The 17,709-nt window shown below is 51.3% G+C and overlaps 1 long non-coding RNA gene across 1 annotated transcript in view; it reads right to left on the bottom strand.

The window, feature by feature from the left end:
* Positions 1-17,159, bottom strand: part of LOC119466782 — a 156,540-nt gene extending 139,381 nt beyond the window's left edge. The window contains exon 1 of the long non-coding RNA XR_005195252.1: positions 17,086-17,159. This is a non-coding gene — a long non-coding RNA (uncharacterized LOC119466782). The remainder of the gene's footprint in view (positions 1-17,085) is intronic.
* Between the last annotated feature and the right edge of the window lie 550 nt (positions 17,160-17,709).

Below are 17,709 nucleotides of genomic sequence, written 5' to 3'. Positions count from 1 at the left end.
CTCAGTATCCCCTGCAGTGCCTGATGCTGCTGGACACTCAGCAAGGGCTCAGAAAGGATTCTGATTCATATTTGCTCCCTGACCACCTACTCCCACCCTGCCCTATGCCGGGTTCTGGGGGCATAGCAATGATGTGCTTTCCAAGCTAGAGGCACTCACACCTAGGAAGGACACAGACACACTAGCAAACTCCTCTCATGCACTGTTGCACAGGAGAAATTGGGAGGCCTTACTGGAAGAGCTGGGCTTTCAAGGAGCCCTTCTTGGCTCAGTGGAAACATTCACCATATAAATGTGTTCCCGGAAAAGTTCACAGGGATTAGCGTTCCCGCTGGCATCTACCACCAGCCTACAAGTCCTCAATCCTGATTCTTAATTGGCGACGGCTAGGTTCTGGTTGTCTGGTCCCTGGTTCTTAATCACATAATTTATGATTTGTAAACACACGGATGGGATGGAATCAGAGACTGTTTACTTCTGGGACCCTTTGTGCCAGTAGGAGAGTTGCTGACCTCAGTCACCCCTTCCCTACTAGGTTTGTTTGAAAGACTAGAATTGTATTGCTTATATATTTTCCAAAACACTCAAAAGGCAGAATGTTTGTCTTGAAAGCTCTTTCTTATCTAGTATGAAAACATTTTATCCAAACCATCCATGTCATTTTCCCCATTTGTTGGAGAGGAAGCTGAGACAGAGGGAGGGAGGAATGGCAGGTCCCAGTTTCCCCAGTGGATCAGTGCTGGGCCAGGACCAGAACCAGGCGCCTGCTGCACAGCCCAGGACTCTACCCGCATCCTCTGCCCTCAGGCCGGGGCCCCTGGGAGGGGAGGCCCTTGCTGTGGGTTTGTCTTAATCAACTCTTTCCTCCCTCCCTGAGAGGAAGGTCTTCTCCCTTCCCAGCCAGCGGGGGACAGCAGCCCCTCCACCTTCTGAAGGCCAGGAAGGGAGGGGAGGTGGTGCAGAGGGATGAAAGCGGAGCTCCCAGCCAGGTCTGAGAACTGATGGAGGGTTGGTGCCGCAGCAGCACTTGGGAGCAGTCATTTAGCTTAATAACTGTGAATTGGGGGCTGTAGCCATGACACAGCCATCCCCGGCTCTCAGCAGGGAGACTGCTGGGCTGAGCTCTTAGCAGGGCCACCTCTCCCAGGGTGCCCTTTGTGGGAAGAACAGCAATTGTCTGCTTTTGATGTCTGTTCTTATCTAGTCACTGGTGCTGCAGCCCTGACAGTCATCTCCTGGCATCAGTCCCAAATGCAGGGGCCATTCATACCACCCCTGCTGGTCCCTGCAGGCCCCAGGGTCTGTGTAATCAGGACGTGTCACAGTGCTGGCCAAACTCGGTGCAGCTCGGGTGGTGCAAGCTCACCTGCGATCTGCCCACCAGCAGAAGAATGACAGCAGCCAGGTGGTGAAACCAGGACCCTTAAGCATAAAACCCAGCTTCCTGGGCTGGCACTCAAAACTCTGCCATTCTCCAACCCCAGCCTGACCTCCAGCAGTCCTGGCTATGCTGTTCTCCTTGTCTAGAATGCTGCAGCCCTATCCCACTGCCATATCCGTGCCCTCTCCAAGCAGACTCCCTGCCCTGGAGTCCACCACCAGGAAGGCTTCCATGATTGCTCCAGGCCACCAAAGTGTCCCTCTCCTGTGAATGGCAATAAAACTTTCTGTCCAACTTACTTCAGACTTATGACATTAGTTATCTGTCATGTAGGCTCACTGAATGCTGACCTGGGCTGTGAGCTCCAGGGTAGCAGGGACTCTGCTTGATTCACACCTCTGAGTCCCCAGAGCATTGCATATGGCTTATCACAAAGTGGTACTCCATATTTATTTGCTGTTTGCTTCAATTGGGCAGATAGTCCATGCCAATTTAAACTCAAAGGAGAAAGATTATATGAATTAGTGCCGTAACTGAATTCCAGAATATCTAAAAAGAAATTCAGGTTATTTCTTTTGTGCACATGAACAGAGACCTCACGCCTCTTTCTAGAATCTCCTACCCATTTTCCACCTGGAGAACTCCTGATCTACCCTCAAAGCCCAGCTTGAACATGACTCTCTCCAGGAAGCCTTCTCTGAATCCTCTGGCTGACTCATCACATCCTTTTTATGACCTACAGAAAAACTTGCGTTTGAATTCTGTTATGGACTGGATTGTGTTCTCCCCAAAAGACATGGAAATCCTCGCCCTGGTACCTGTGAATGTGACCTTATTTGGAAATAGGGTTCGTGCAGATGATCAAGTTAAGATGAGGTCATTAGGGTGGCTTTAATCCAATATGACTGGTGTCCTTGGACACAAAGACAGAAACACATAGAGGGGAAACAAGGTGAAGACAGAGAATGCCACCTACAAGTCAAGGAGCACCTCAGGCTACCAGAAACCAGGGGAGAGGGATGGAACAGATTCTCTCTCAGCCCTTGGGAGGAACCGACCTTGCTAACACTTCTATTTCTGACTTCTGGTTTCCAGAACCATGACACAATACATTTCTATTGTAAGCCTCCTGGTGTCTGGTACTGTGTTATGGCAGCCTTAGCAAACCCATACGAATTCTGCATTTGCTTCTTACTAGCTGGTTGACCCTTGGCAAGCTACTTAAATCTCTGAGTCTCAGTCTCTTTTTTAAAACAGACACAGCAAATCTCCTTCAAGGCCCCTTCTCTTTTCCCATCATGATACAAGGAACCTACATTCCCAGCAACCCTTGCAAGTAGGTGTGGCCAGGTGGCTAAGTTCTGGCCCATGGACCAGGGGATGGAAACCATGTGCCCAGCCCAGTCCAGCCCAGAAACTCTCCACACAGTCCTCTACACTCATTCTTGCTTCTTCACCTGCCAGCAGAGAACCATGTGGCTCTGGGAAGTGGCAGAGCTGCAAGATGGAAAGAACCTGGGTCCCTGATTGATGGCAAGGAGGCTCCCCCTGTGGAGCACTATATTGAACTCATTCATAAAATGCTGAGGTTTATGCAAAAGCTGTTAATATAGTCTAATATAAATATTAGTCATGTAATGTTCTCATGAGGATCAGAAATGTTATGGTAGGCAGTTAATACCATGTTTTTAATAGCTTTATATTCTAACCACCCCACCACCTAACACAACCCAGCATAACATAGGGTGTGAGAAACACTCACTGAATTTTTGTCAGTTAAAGAGAACTGCCATGGGTGCAATTGGCTGGGGCTGGTGTGGCAGATGGTAAAGGAATTCACCAAGACAGTCATAGGTAACGAAAGGCAGATTTATTAGAGAAAGAGTTGCAAGGGTGCAAAGAGCAGCACAGCAGAGAAGGGGCTATCTGCAAAGAGGCAGGTGCTGGCGGGAAGTTTTATAAGGTCATGCTGGAGAAGGAGAAGAGGCTGTCTGCAAAGAGGCAGGTGCTGGTGGGAAGTTTTATAAGGTCATGCTGGAGAAGGAGAAGAGGCTGTCTGCAAAGAGGCAGGTGCTAGAGGGGAGTTTTATAAGGTCGTGCTGGAGAGGCTACATGTGGAACAAGTGTCTGGGAACCGGATGTTGTGCTAGCAGGTTGTTCTGTGATTAGCTGTCTCCCAGAACAGTTGTTCTCCCCCACCTAGGATTCCTTCCTCATTGTTTTCTTGTCTTGAAGCACAGGCACTAGCACCAGGAGTTCTTGGATGGCTCCAGCTCTGCCCTAATCTTAGGCCAAAAGTTTAACTCCTCCGGCCCTCAGCTTCTTTGCTTATAAGATGAAAGGGTTAAATAAGACCAAAAATTGCATCCATGCTACAGCTCACTAATCAATGAAGGCTTGCTTTCCCCCCACCCAGCCAAGACTGTGCCTCAGAATCCTTAACACAGAGCCCTAGAGACCTCCTCCAAGCCTGAGTTGGCCCTCTAGACAATACACATCAGCCATCTCTGAACACCCATGACTCAATTCTGGAACTAATCTGCCTCAGTATCTTCTCTGGGGGCAAGGACCTCAGTCTTCAAACTCAAGCTTACAGGAAGAATCCCATTTAGCCTTTTCCATAAATCACTGTAGCTTTGAATTCTGGAGCCCTTCTTCTGCAAGGATCCCTGGAAATGTAACCCTAGTACATCATGGCCAGGGGCTCTTTCCCCCAGGAAAAAATTATGTGAAAGTCACAGAGTCTTACACAAAATGTAGGCTTTGGGAAGACCTCACGGCCTCAGGCCACTCTGTGAGCTTCGGACGGCTGTTCCCAGCCCTAGTCTTTTTAGGTGCCCTGCACTCTGCCTTTGTCCCACACTGGAGCTGGAAATCTTCAGAGATGCTGGAAATTACCCAGCCACTCCCCGTGGGTTGCTGCAGGAAGATGTGGGGTCCCACTACTCACAAAACCTGCATCCCCTGGAGACATCTCCAGGGCCAGGAAGCTCCTTTTCTCCTTATTCCTGTTTCCCCTGAAGCTCTCCCTTTCTCCTTCTTCCTCCTCCCCCCTCCAGCATTATCCCCTCAGGGGTGGCTTTAGAAAGGAAAACCAGGGAAGGAATTGTCTCACAGACAATTCCTCTTTCCTCTTGGCCACAAGCTACCCCTGAGGTGAGAAAGTTGGAAGCTTCTACCTGATTTGAAAAAATATATATATGTATATATCTGGGGTTCAAAAAACATGCAGCCTCAAGCTGAGATTTCTCTTTGGTAAAGGCATTAGGTATTGTCAGGGTAAATGGGCACAGGCACATAGTTGTCCTTGGAGGTCTTTGCCTTTCTGATCAGTTTTACTTTTTTTCTATATTGATTGGGCAGAGTCTGCACTGAGCTTTGATGTCCCCCAAAATGCCAGTGAGAGGTACAGCCAGGCATAATCTTAGTACACAAAGCTGTGTGCTAAGAGCTCTGGGGTCACATCCAATGCAGGTGACCCAGTCAGGTGGGAGATGTGTCACAGTCATTTCGTACAAATGCTGATGACTGTAAATGACTTATTAATTTTACAATTGTCACTCTCATTCTGATATGCTCCCTTTAGTGGGAGCAAAAGGGGTAGTGGTATTTCACAGCCATTCCTGGGGAAATTCCACAGGACAGTGGAACAGACCCAGAGGTCTTAAAGTTAAGTGTCTCTCCGGCCCAGGTAGACTCCAGATGTGTGCGGCAGGCGGGGGCCCAGGACTGGAGCACACTCACCTGTCCAAAGGGCACAGCTGCCATTCAGCCCCCTCAGCTCCATGGTGCTGGCCACCATTGGGGCTGGAGAGACTTCTCATTTTTCTAGAGAAAGTCAAAATTCTGAATTATTAGTATGCAATCTCCGGCTTGTAAATTGCTGATAGTTCAAAATTTTAAACACTGTGAGAGGAAACAAAATTCTTTTCAAGGTAGAATTTGACCCATGAGTTACATGGCTGGCCTCCACCAGCACCTAGGAAGCACCTCGTGCAGGTGGAACTTTGCAGGTGTGGGGTTTGGCTGACACTTGTGGTGCTGTACATGTGTGCATGGGTGTGTAAGGGGGTAGAGGGAGGCTTGGGTGAGTTCAAGCGGAAGAGTAAGAACAGATGAGAGTGAGGGGTAAGGTTCTTAAAAATGCTGGGTAAATGTCACTTCCTCTTTGAAGCCTCCCTGCAGCCTCCACTGTCCCCTATTCCATCCTCAGGCAAAAGGAGTCCCTGCTCTGCACTGCCCTGCCCCCAGAATTTTGCATTAAAACTAGCCAGTGATGTATCTAAATATTACATGGGATGCCAAGGTTGGTAGATGGCATCATCTCTTACTGCGGGTCAGTGAACATGCTGAGGATGGCAGGAATGAACGAACGCATGAATAACTTCTCAATGGAGCATCCACTAAAGGCAAGAGCCCTGCTCGCCTCTCTGCACACCTGATTCTCATTCCCACAGCATGACTAGGTGGGCACGGCTATGCACAGGTTCAGGGAACAATGCATTCCCCTCAGCCAGGCAGCCTTGCCCAGCCTTGACATGGTGAGGCAACTAGGACCAGGCCCTGCAGAGGGAGAACCACTTCCCAGGCCACTGTGCAGCAGACCTCCCTGGGGGCCTAGGCTGAGGACACTTTCTTCTCCCTGGGTTCTATTCCACTTGTCAAGCATGCATCAAGCCTGCTTCCTGCATAAGCCCTCAAAGGCCCGGGCAGCAGCACTTCTTGCCTTCCTGTCTGGCTGTGCTGGGGGAGCGATGCAGGAACGGGACACAGTTCACTGTCACACAGAAAAAGAGGACTGATGTCCTCTTACCTCAACCAGCCCTGCCTGCTACTGCTTTGGTGTTATCCCTAGGCAAGTGACTGAAGAGCTGTAGGCCTCAGAATTCTCATCTGCAAATTGTGAGTGATCTAGGGCTTATCTGAAAAGGCTGATGTGAAGATTAACTCATCCAGTGCTTGGTCCAGGCCTGGCACATAGTAGGTGATCAATAAAAGGTGCTGTTAGGCGTTTCATTGAGCTCACTCTTCACAAATTGTTTTGTTTACTCTAGAAAGGCCATGAAGTATCACTATTGCCCCATTTTAGAGATACATTAACTGAGGTCAAGAGAGAGGGCCTGCCCCAGTTGCCCAGCAAGTGGTGGAAGGACTGGCACTTCCTCTCCCTTCTCCTGACCAGGCATTCCATCCTCTGGTGCTTATGCTCCACTCTCTTCCCTTCCTCCTAATGCTCCATGATGCACAGTCTCGTGTGGCCACTGCACACTCCCTGGGGGTCAGTCTATCTTGCTACCACACCAATTCTGCGTCTGTTCCCATGGTCACACCTTCTCCAACTCCCTCTCTCCAGGTTGTTGGCCAAGAAGTAGGCTTATGGGGCGGAGGGTGCAGTGGCACCGCATATTCACCAGTGGGCCACATAGACCTGAAGATGCCAAGGTGCCAGCCTCAGAGAACTATTTCTTGATTTTGCTGTGCATGAAGATCACCTGGAGCATTTTTTAAAACCCGGATTGGTGGCCCCTTCCCCTGTGGTTTCTGATTTAGTAGATGTGGGGTGGAGTTGGAGAATTTGCTTCCCTAGTGATTCTGATGCTGCGGGTCTAGGATAGAGCCAGTGGGAGAAATGGGCCCGAGGTCTTTGAGTAATCAAAGAGGCTAACTCAAGTCATATCCCAGTGAAGGAAACAAAAAGCAGTATAAGACAGAGACTACCAAGGAGAGCATTTGCTGCTCATAGGCTGGTCAGGGAAAGTGACGAGAGGGGGCAAAGCATTTCTGGCAGAGGGAACAGCACCTGCAAAAAGGTAGGAAGAGCATGGGCCCTTGGATGGATCAGTGGCCAGAACATAGTAAGTGGGGAGAAGGGTGGGAAATCCGGGGTCAGACGGTAGCAGAGCCATCGCTGTCTAGCTGACCAGCATTTCCCGGCCTCCTGTGCTGGTGACTGAGGTCTGGAATGCGGGTGAGAGTGATGTCCTTTTTCCCTCCCTACAGTGTACACCAGACAGATGAGGACAGTGCCCTACGAGGAAATGGGAGAGAAATCAGAAAGAGGTCCCCGGAAAGACTGTGAGGTCCGGATCCGCCCACAATCTGGACGTGACTCTTCTAGCTACTGATTTGGCTTCTCTTTGTCTCAGCAGCTGAGATTCTCATCGCTAATAAAGCCCGTTCACCTAGCTCTGGCCTTAAGTCCTGTTACAGGTCCTGGCTGGAGTCCTGGGATTCCAGCTGTTTCCTGTGTGGAACTGACTGCAGCCTCTGGCAATTCACATAGCCTTTCTAGGACTGGGATTTGCAAAGCTGGGTCCAGGATCGCTTAGACCAGAGCCTCTCAAACCTTAGAGGGCAGGGCTCAGAACCCCACAGAGGTTTTGTTCAAACAGATGTCTGCAAGAATCTGTATTTTTTTTTTTTTTTTTTTTTCTGGAGACAGAGTCTCACTCTATAGCTCACACTATGGTGTGATCTTGGCTACTGCAATCTCTGCCTCCTGAGTTCAAGCAATTCTCCTGCTTCAGTTTCCTGAGTAGCTGGGATTACAGATGTGCACCACCACACCTGGCTAATTTTTATACTTTCAGTAGAGATGGAGTTTCACATGTTGGCCAGCTGGTCTTGAACTCCTGACCACAAATGATCTGCCTGCCTCAGCCTCTCAAAGTGCTGGGATTACAGGCGTGAGCCACTGTGCCTGGCCCAAGAATCTAATTCTACCAAGCTCCCAAATGATTCTGATGCTGCTGGTCTAGAAGGCTTTAACAGCCACCGTAGGCCAGACACGGTGGTTCACGCCTCTAATCCTGAAGCAGGCCAAGGCAGGAGGATCGCTTGAGGCCAGGACTTTGGGACCAGCCTGGCCAACATAGCGATGCCTTGCCTCTACAAAAAGTAAAAATAAATAAATAAATTAGCTAGACATGGTGGCATGCACTTGTAGTTCTAGCTACTCCAGAAGCTGGGGCGGGGGATCACCTGAGAACAGAAGCTCAAGCCTGCAGTGAGTTAGGACATGCCACTGCACTCCAGCCTGAGCAACACAGCAAGACCCTGTCTCAAAAAAAAAAAAAAAAGCCACTGTCTTAGGTCATCTAGCCATAATGTCGTTTAAACTTTGGGGTAAACACCATATGTGTAGGCAGACCCTGCCTTGAAGGAGTCAGAAAAATTCACCAAATCTGAAATGTAAATGGCTTAGATGGGGAAGAGGTGTGTCCCCCTCAGTCCCCTGCAGGAGAAAGATCACCATTAGGAAAGTCAGAAGTCCTGAATTCCAGTTCTAACTTGACACATACTCAAAGTCCCTGAGATTCTGTTTCTGCATCTGTAGAATGGACAGCTATGACACCTACTGTCTGTTCCTCACAGGACAGCTATGACACCTACTGCCTGTTCCTCACAGGATTATTCTACAAGCCACGCGGAAGAATCAGGAGGCCTGAGTGCCTCCACCAGTCCTGAAAGGAGAACAGCATTATCCTTCTGGGAGGTCCAACATCCTTCTTGGACCAGAGCAGGGGCCTATGTGCTGAGGATGGGAGAGCAAGAAGCTAGGAGGAGCCTGGGTCCCCTACACATGGACTGTCATTCCAGCCGTGGGCTCCATACCAACAGACTCCTTTACATGAAGAAGAAATTAGCTTCTATATGGGGATGTTTGTTTCATGCATCTGAATCCTATCCCTCCAGCTCTAGGCACTGCTCCAGAGTTCTGCCCCCTCCATTTCATCTGAGAGCAGTTTGCCTTTGCTTTTCATCTAGCAAAGGTGTAAGAGCATTATGATTTTGATGGGTGTCTCAATGGCTGGTACTGGACATGGCAGAAAACCCAGGTAGCTAATATGCTGAGAGCAGCTCACAGCCACCAGGAAACGTTTAGTACTCTGGGAGGGGCTCCCTTGAAAGGGACTGGGAGGATGCAAGTGGGAGACAGATGGTCAGCGTGCCAGGCTGAATGGTGAGCAAGGTCACCACCCCCATTTCGTCCAAGGCAGGGCTTCTCAACCCCACCACTACTGACACTTGGGGCTGGCTGATTCTCTGTTATGGGGTGGTCCTTTGCACTGCAGGGTGTTCAGCAGCACCCCAGACCTCTACCAGCCAGGTGCCAGTAGTACTTTCCCAGTTGTAACAATCACCAATATCTCCAGACATTGCCACGTGTCCCCTGGGGGACAAAAATCACCCCCAGTAGAGAATCACCGCTCTAAAGAATCAGTTCTCCCCTTAGCTTCACAATGAAATCACTAGGGAGCTTTAAAAATATTCACTGAGACCTGGGTGCCATACTTGAGATACTGACTTGATTGGTCAAGGGTGCGGCAGCATATTGAGGTTTTTTGAAGCCCACCAGGAAACTCTGGTGGGCAGCCAAGGCAAGAAGCAGGGACAGGCTATTGTCTACCCCCAGGATGTCAGCCTACATTAAAACATAAAATAGTCTCCAATTCTGTACTCCTGATTGGGGTTCTCCCTTCTTCAAGCTCACCCAGGTCCCAGAGTTAATCCAACAGAACAGGGGTTTAGTGAAAGTAACAAACCAACTTGGCCCTTCTCAGCCCATTTCCTCACCTTTGAAACAAGGAGTTGTTTTCAGGAGGCACCTCAATGCCTTTCTCCGAGGCTCCCTGTCAGTGAAGGCGCTTTGACAAGTCATTGAAAATGAGTCCAAAGTGGCCCATTCTTCACCTGCCAGAAGCCCTTCCCAGTTGGTCTCTGTAAGGCTTGAGCCAGACACGGCAGGCTCTCTCTAGGCATAGCAATCTATTTGGGTTGGTGTGGAAGACATCATGCCCAGCTGGAGGTAGCCAGGAGCCAGAGTACACCCATCATCTCCCCAGTTCATTGACTAGTGGGTCCAGGACCCACTGACAGGCTCCTGGAAGGCTTAGTGTGGCTTAGAAGTAAACAGGGAAAGGGCTGGCTCACTGGGTCAAGCCCTAGGCCGGGTGCCCTGGCCTGTTCCCATGGAATCGCAGAGTCTCCGAGCCAGACAGATGACGTAGTCCCGGCCTTCGTAAATGCCGGAGCATGCGCCAGAACTGAGCCACCTGCATCCACACCACCAGGGAGCTTGCTGAAGACAGTCCCAGGTCTCACCCTAGAGATTCTGATTCTAAGCCTGGAGTAGTGCCAGGAAATCTGATTTTTCACACTCCTGGGTGGTTCTGACACAAGGTCTAGGAACAACCAAATCCTAATGCATCCTTCCCAGAGAGAGGAAATTCCCTAACCTCATCACACCCAGAATGTCAGCAGCCTGTGCTTCGTCACTTTTTTGTCCTGCCCAGATCTCTGTAACATAAAGCATCTTCCCTGTTCATAAAAGCCCTCACCATCAGGATGCACTATAACATCTTTCTTGGCTCGGAGAGGGTAAGTGACTAGCTCTGGGTTGCCCAGCAAAGTGGATGCAGAATGGGAACCAGAAGCAGATCCTCCGCCTGCCTGGGCAGTGCCACTGCAATTCAACCAGCACAGTTGGCACCTACTCTGTGCCAAGGGCCTCAGCGGCCTTGAAAGCGCGGGAGGCTGTTTGTGCAAGCTGAAAGCCTCTGATGCACACAGGCGCCTGCCTCCAGCTCAGCCTCTAATAATAGCTCTTCTTCAGAATTCCTCCCGTCTTGGTGGGAGCAGAATATTTAGACATATCAAAGATTCTCTCCCCTTCTTTCATCGGGCCAACAGTGATATGAAAGGAACACAATGAAAAGACAGGCCTCTATGACAAGCTTCAGAGAACAGCCAATTCCCTGACATCCCTCAAGACTCCAATTGACTCCACGCTCTCTGACGGGAGTCAGCGCGGTTACATAATAATAACACCTTCCATTTCCATGGTGCTATTATGGGGCTTTCGCCAGAGTGCTTTCTCACGCACTCACTTATTGAGCCCACAAAGCATCCGGGTGGCAGGCAGGGCAGCGATGCTTCGCCCGGTTTTACAAATGAGAGAATTATGGTGCACAGAGGTTAAGTGACTTGCCTAAGGTCACACAGCAAGTTAGTCACTGATCGTGGAGTCCTCTGGCAGGTTGGAGTCTCTAAATCACTTTCTCAGAAAGATAAAGAAGGGTCTTTCCTTGCTTGTGGGCCCATCTGTGCCCCAGCCTCCTCTCTCTTCTCAAATCCTCTTCCAACCCTGCTTCCCAATCATATAGAATTCTTCTTGGTGTCCCCAAATCTGCTATCCTTTAAACACCTCTGTGTCTTTGCACCTCCACTTCCGCTTCCTCTCCTTCCTCTTCCTCTCTTCATGACCAGCTTCTCTGTTTTCTGTCACACCACCACCTCCTCCAGGGAGCCTCCCCTGATGCCCACCTGGCTGAGCCAGGCACCCCCCTCCTCTGTGCACACCTCTGTCCTGTATAGTACCGTATTATAGTCAGCAACCTTAGCAGGTCCATCATCTAAGAGCTCAGGCTGCCGTAACAAGATACCACAAACCAGGTGCTGTAAACAATACACATTTCTTTACCCCTCTCCAGAGGCTAGAAGTCCAAGATCAAGGTGGGGTTGGGGTTGGTTCTGCAGCTAGCTCTCCGCCTGACTTGTGGACAGCCACCTTCTCGCTGTGTCCTCCCACGGCCTTTGCTCTCTGTGCTCACAGATGGAGAGTGAGCTTTCTGGCATCTCTTCCTGTTCTCCTAAGGATACCACCAGCCCTGTCGAATTAGGGCCCCACCCTTACAACCTCATTTAGCCTTCATCACGAAATTTTAAGTCAAGTCACATTAGGTGTCAGGGCTTCAACATACAGATTTGGGGGGCCCACAGTAGGGCTGAATAAATGTCAGATGCAGAAATTCCTCTTAACCAGTCCTCGATGTCACCCGACATCTGTTTGACACCCCGACAACGGGAAGTTCACCATTTCATTATTGGTCAACTCTATCATGACCCCATGGGAAAGCAGAAGAAAGAATAGGTATTAGCAGGAATAAAACGATAGGAAGAAATAAATAATAATAATAGAAGAAAGAATAGGTAAGAAAATGTAGGGCTGGGCACAGTGGCTCACACCTGTAATCCCAGCATTTTTGGAGGCCAAGGTGGGAGGATCACTTGAGCCAAGGATTTCAAGACTATATAGTGAATTATAGTTATGCCACTGCTCTCTAGCCTGGGCAACAGAGCAAGAACTCAACTCAAAAAAGAAAAGAAAATGTAGCAGGAAAGAAATTGTACTATCACCCTATAACATCTGCCCACAAAGCCTAGTTCTTCCTGCCGAAGCCATTGGAAAAGTCATCTCTCATTCTTGTTATTTGAAAATAACATCATTCTTCCCCAAGTCTTGGTTTTTCAAGCTCCTCACGCCTGGGTCACCCAGCAGCCCAGCAACTGCCCACCCAGGTCATCCTCTTGTCTGCATCCCTGTTCATGTGAGCCCATCCCAGATCTGTGTGTGAAGCTTTAACAGAACCAGCCATAAGCACAACTCTGCAGGCCTTTCCTCCTCACTGCCTGGGACAAAACGCAGGCCCTCTTTGGTGTAAGGCCAGTTGCTCGCTGGGAGGCTGGACACACCCACCTCTGCACTCAGCACCTGACTCTGCACCCGGCACCAGGCTCTGCACTCGGCACCTAGCTCTGTCATATGGCTCCCCTGGAAGGCTCCGGCTGATGCAACCCTGGCCAGCTCTCGCACTGGAAAACCCGCCCAAAAACCTGCCAACCAACAGCGGCCTGCCCTGTCTCAATCCTGCTCCCCTAGACCCAATCAGAGCACCCATCTGTTGCTCATTCCTCCTAGCCACAAAACACCCCACCCCGCGCCCACCCCCCACCCCAGGAAGTCAGTGCGACTTCTCGGGCCCCCTTTCCCCAGACCATAGAACCTCGCTGGGGAGCTGAATAAATTAGCATTTAATTTTCTTATACTGGCCTCACTTTCCTCATTTTAAACTCGGCAATAACCCTTACATTTGGCTCTTGAGGTTTAGAGCAAGGCCAGGCCTTGGAGAGGATCTGTTCCCTCACACAGTGCCTGCCCAACACAAGGAACCATCTCAGATGCAGGTTCTTCTGGGAGGTGCACCTGATTCCCCCGCCAGCTGCAGCACCCTAGCACCCCCTTCCTGAGTACAGCCCCAATCCCACACCAGTGTGCATTTTGCCAGTCGCCTTTCCCCACCACTGGGATCCCTTGAGGACAGAGTCTGTGTCATGTTCCTCTCTGGGCCTCCAGCACCCAGCCCAATTGGAGGGTCTTCATCTGAGACATGAGGAGCCACAGTCCCTGCCACAGGAGGCTGTCCACTGAGCAAGGACACAGTGTTGGCAGAACGGCCAGGATGCCTGGGTGGGACCAGCCTCTGGGAGCTCACATGGGTACCCCCCCGGCCTTCCCTCTCACCCCCAAACATGCTGCCCGTGAGACTCACCACTTACCCGCAGGTGAATTTTAACAAATACTCCAAGAGATAATGGTTAATTTCACAGAGCCGTGAGTGGAGGCTGTTAAAATGTTAATATTATTTAAATTGTTTTACATTTTCGACAGTTTGAGCCGCAAATATAAATGTTTTCCGTGCTTTCCACGGAGCTGAGCTCACAAAAATGATTGATGAGGCACCCAATATGGAATTTCCCACTTTAAATTAAGAAACGCAACGTGAAGGCGATGAAAAAACTACTACCCAGCCATATGTGGTCTCCCATGGCCAAATCCTCAGCACAGAGCCTGCGGCCAGGTCATTTGTCCCTCTGGTCCCTAGTGGCTGCATGGCCCTGAGTTCTGCAGTTCACCTCCCTGGGCCTCCTGTCCTCTTCTGGAAATGGGGATCATACCTACCAGACCGAAGCACCCCAAAGATTCCACAGTGGGCTTCAGTTAGGAGGCACTTACCGTGGCTGGCACTGGACACGGGGTGTTTCCTCTGTACCAAGTCCCCTGCCCTCCCGGCAACGACCTAGTTACGTGCTATTTCATACCCATTTTACACAAAGTGCCCACGGCCACACACCCAGGAACTGGGGGCACCTGACTGTCATTAAAGCCAGCACTTCCCGAGCCTTACTAGGTGACTAATAAATGGCAGTTCTTCCCCACATCCCACCTCCCTCACCTGCACCCACATTCCAAACCCTCCCTAGACCTCTGCTTCCCCATGCAGGTAATCTCAGAATTGGCCAGTTCTAGCTTTGGCTCCATTCAAAGGAAGGATGAGCTAATGGTGAGAGCTCAGCCTCCACATGCCTGAGGCCAGCCCAGAGGAACATGGGGAGAGTCTTGCGTGTGCCCCCTCTTGTGTACCTGGATTGTAGCCCCAAGACTCACAGTCTTCCTGACTGCAGAGCCGGGTCAGCCCTACCTGCTGTCTCAGAGAAGCTTGCGACCTGACCCTGGCCTCAAGCCCCAGAGGGAGCCCCACCTTATCCTCCTCTGTGCCCAACACGGGGCTGGGCGCTGCCTGGGCATCATTGCCAGGGCCTCTCAGGACAAATTCCTAGTAAAGAAGTTGTCATTATCCCCATGTTGCATGTGAGCAAACTGAGGCAGGCAGAGGCCACACAGCTTGTAAGCACTGGGGTCACTTAAACTCCAAACACCACATCACCTCCCCCTGCTAGGATGCCACCTGCATCTGAGTCCCTGGCCCTTGCTGCACCTTGGGGGATTCCTGTCTTAGACATATCAGGCATCATTCATTAATTCATTCATTCATCGTGCAGCCATTCATTCCTGGAGGGCCCGCTGTGGAACAGCCCCATGCTACACTGTGGGACCAGTGGTGAGGGGGGCACACTCTCAGCCCTCCTGGAACTGATGATGGTCAGCAGAGGGTGACAGACAAACAGGGAAGCAAATGGGACAGTGCAGTTTGTGCTACGCTGGGAGGAAGCACATAAAAGCTATCAGGGAGGACTCCCTGGAAGAAAGGCGTTCTGCATTGGAGTTTGAATAATAAGCAGAAATTAACCAGGCAAGGAGAGGTGGATGATGCTCCTGCCACGAGCACAGCACAGCAGAGACCCCAGCATGAGCAGGGGGGTATCCAGCAAGGGGCAGGTGGGAGGGGCCTGGTAGGTCAGGTTGAGTGCAGAATGTGGGCTCGATCCCATGCAAGGCAGTCAGGTTGAGTTTTAAGCGGAAGTGCCAGAGAGCAGACATGGGCTCTAGAAAAATCCCTCTGGCTACAGTGGGGAAAATAAATTGGCAAAGTAAGGGCAAAGACAAGCAAGAGGCTGGGGCAGTCCCCCACAAGAGGGGCCGTGACATGGGAGGCAAGAGGGTGAGACGGTGGACAGGAACATCTAGCTAGGAGAACTGAAGAGACTGGCCCCTGATTGAATGGGGGCCCCAGGGAGAGGACGGAGCCCGGAGAACTTGGTCTGGCTGCAGTAAGTGGCTGGAGGGAAGGACAGGGTTCCTCCACCCATGGACAGCTGTCCTGCGACTCACCCTGTGCAAGGGTCCTCCAGCAGCCAGGGCTGTCCTCCACGGGGCACTGACCACTGAATGCCCCATGCTGCTCCAGCCCCACCCCACTTTGGGGCACCTGATCTACCCCACACCATCGAGGAATGCAGAAGGGCAGAGGGGGCTCTCAACTCATACCCCTAGTGCCTTCAGAGTGACTGTGGCCCTCCTTGGATGTCAAGTTCCATGTCTACTAAACGGTAACAACCATACCTATTGGAAGTCGTGGGGCTCAGTGAGATAAAATCTGTAACGTGCTGAGTTCTGCCTGGGCACACAGACATTCAGTACATGCTGCTCCTACCAGCTTCACAGCCGTGGCTGGGTATTGCCCCTCTCCTCTCTGTTCCCTGGGGCTGGGGAATGCAGGCTGAGGCCGAACCCTCTCTCTGTGAGCAGAGTGGGAAGGCAGGCAGAGGGGGGTGGCCTGATGGATGGTTTTCAGCAGTTCTGTGATGCGTCAAATGTTTAATGGAAGTCAGCCGAGTGAGCCAGCCCTTCCCGCACCACGAGGCACGGGTTTGGGGGCCTTCCCCTCCCGCCTCGGTGATGTTCGCTGATGTTCCCTGACGTTCAGGGAGCGCAGAAGGCACTTAGGTGCTTTGCTAAGGAGGGAGGGAATACCAAATGAAGCTGAGACCTCCTTTCCTGGTCTCAACAAGGACACACATGCTCCTTCAGGAATGGAGAAGGAAACTGGGCCAAGCTCCCCCAAAGATAAGAGGACAGAAAGGAGCTCAATGCTGGCCTGGGGACTCCACCTCTTCCTGGCAGTGTGACCTCAGGCAAAATTCAAAACTACTCCAGGCCTCAGCTTCTTTGTCTCTAAAATGGGGATAGCAATGCTCCCTACTTGATAGGCGTGTTGTAGGACTAACTGTGGAAACCCATACCAAGAGTCAGAACAGTGTCTGGCACACAGTAGGTGCTCATCAGAACTAGCTTTCATAGCAGACAGGAGGCACGGGGTCCAGTCCTGCCCTGCTGCTGACCCACGGTGTGGCCTAGTGAGTGCCCTGCCCTCGCCCCTGGGGGTCTCGGTCTCTAGATGCTTCCAGGGCTGCACATCTCTGCTCTTCAGTTCTGCTCCCCTCTAGCCAGACTCATCCTCTGATAAGCAAGGACGCCAGATGGGTGCAAAGAAACCAAAAAGGAGGGGCAGGCTCTGCCACCTCCCACCCTTCTCCCCTCCATCTCCCCAGCACGGCGTTTTACTTCCCCTCCCCTCCCCAGAGGCTGGCTTCCCCAGCCCTCCCTCTCTGCTCCTTCTTACCTCCAAGCCTTTCCTCTCTGCTCTCCTTCATTCCTCCGCTCTCCAAATCCTCCCCACTGCTCAAGCCTAGTTCAAGCCACACCTCCTCCAGGCAGCCTTCCAGCTCAAATGGACACTCCCCTCCCTGGCCTCACATAGGACATCACCTCTCACAGGTGGTCATCAGCACCACAGATTTTGAAGGGAACAAGATAGAGTGGGGCAGAATTGGGCAGAACAGGACAGGGCAAGGAGGGGCTGGGCTGCTGACCAGAAATGACATGCCAGAACCTGAGCAGTGGGCCGTGTTCCCCCAGCTGTGAGTGAGACAGGACGTGCCATCATCACAGTAGAATTGTACCCATCCTGTATGCGGCACGGTTCACCTGCCAGGCCCGGTCCACATTCAGCTCACATAGTCTTTACAGCCCGTTTTGCAAACGAGAAACACTGAGGCCCCCGGTGAGTTAGCTGCACATAGATTAAAAGCTAGCATGTGGCAGATGAGCTTTCTCAGGATTCCCACAGTGGTCAGCACAGGCTCTCAAGCCTCCCTCTCAAGGGTGCCTAGAAACGCGGAGCACGGCTGGTCCCGGAGGCAGACCGTGAGCTCAGGCAGGGGAGGCTCAGTCAAGGCTATCGCCC

This window comes from Cebus imitator, unplaced genomic scaffold (assembly GCF_001604975.1).
Source record: "Cebus imitator isolate Cc_AM_T3 unplaced genomic scaffold, Cebus_imitator-1.0 Scaffold11, whole genome shotgun sequence".
In the NCBI taxonomy this organism is placed as follows: domain Eukaryota; kingdom Metazoa; phylum Chordata; class Mammalia; order Primates; family Cebidae; genus Cebus; species Cebus imitator.
This window is presented reverse-complemented; position numbering and strand designations above follow the sequence as displayed.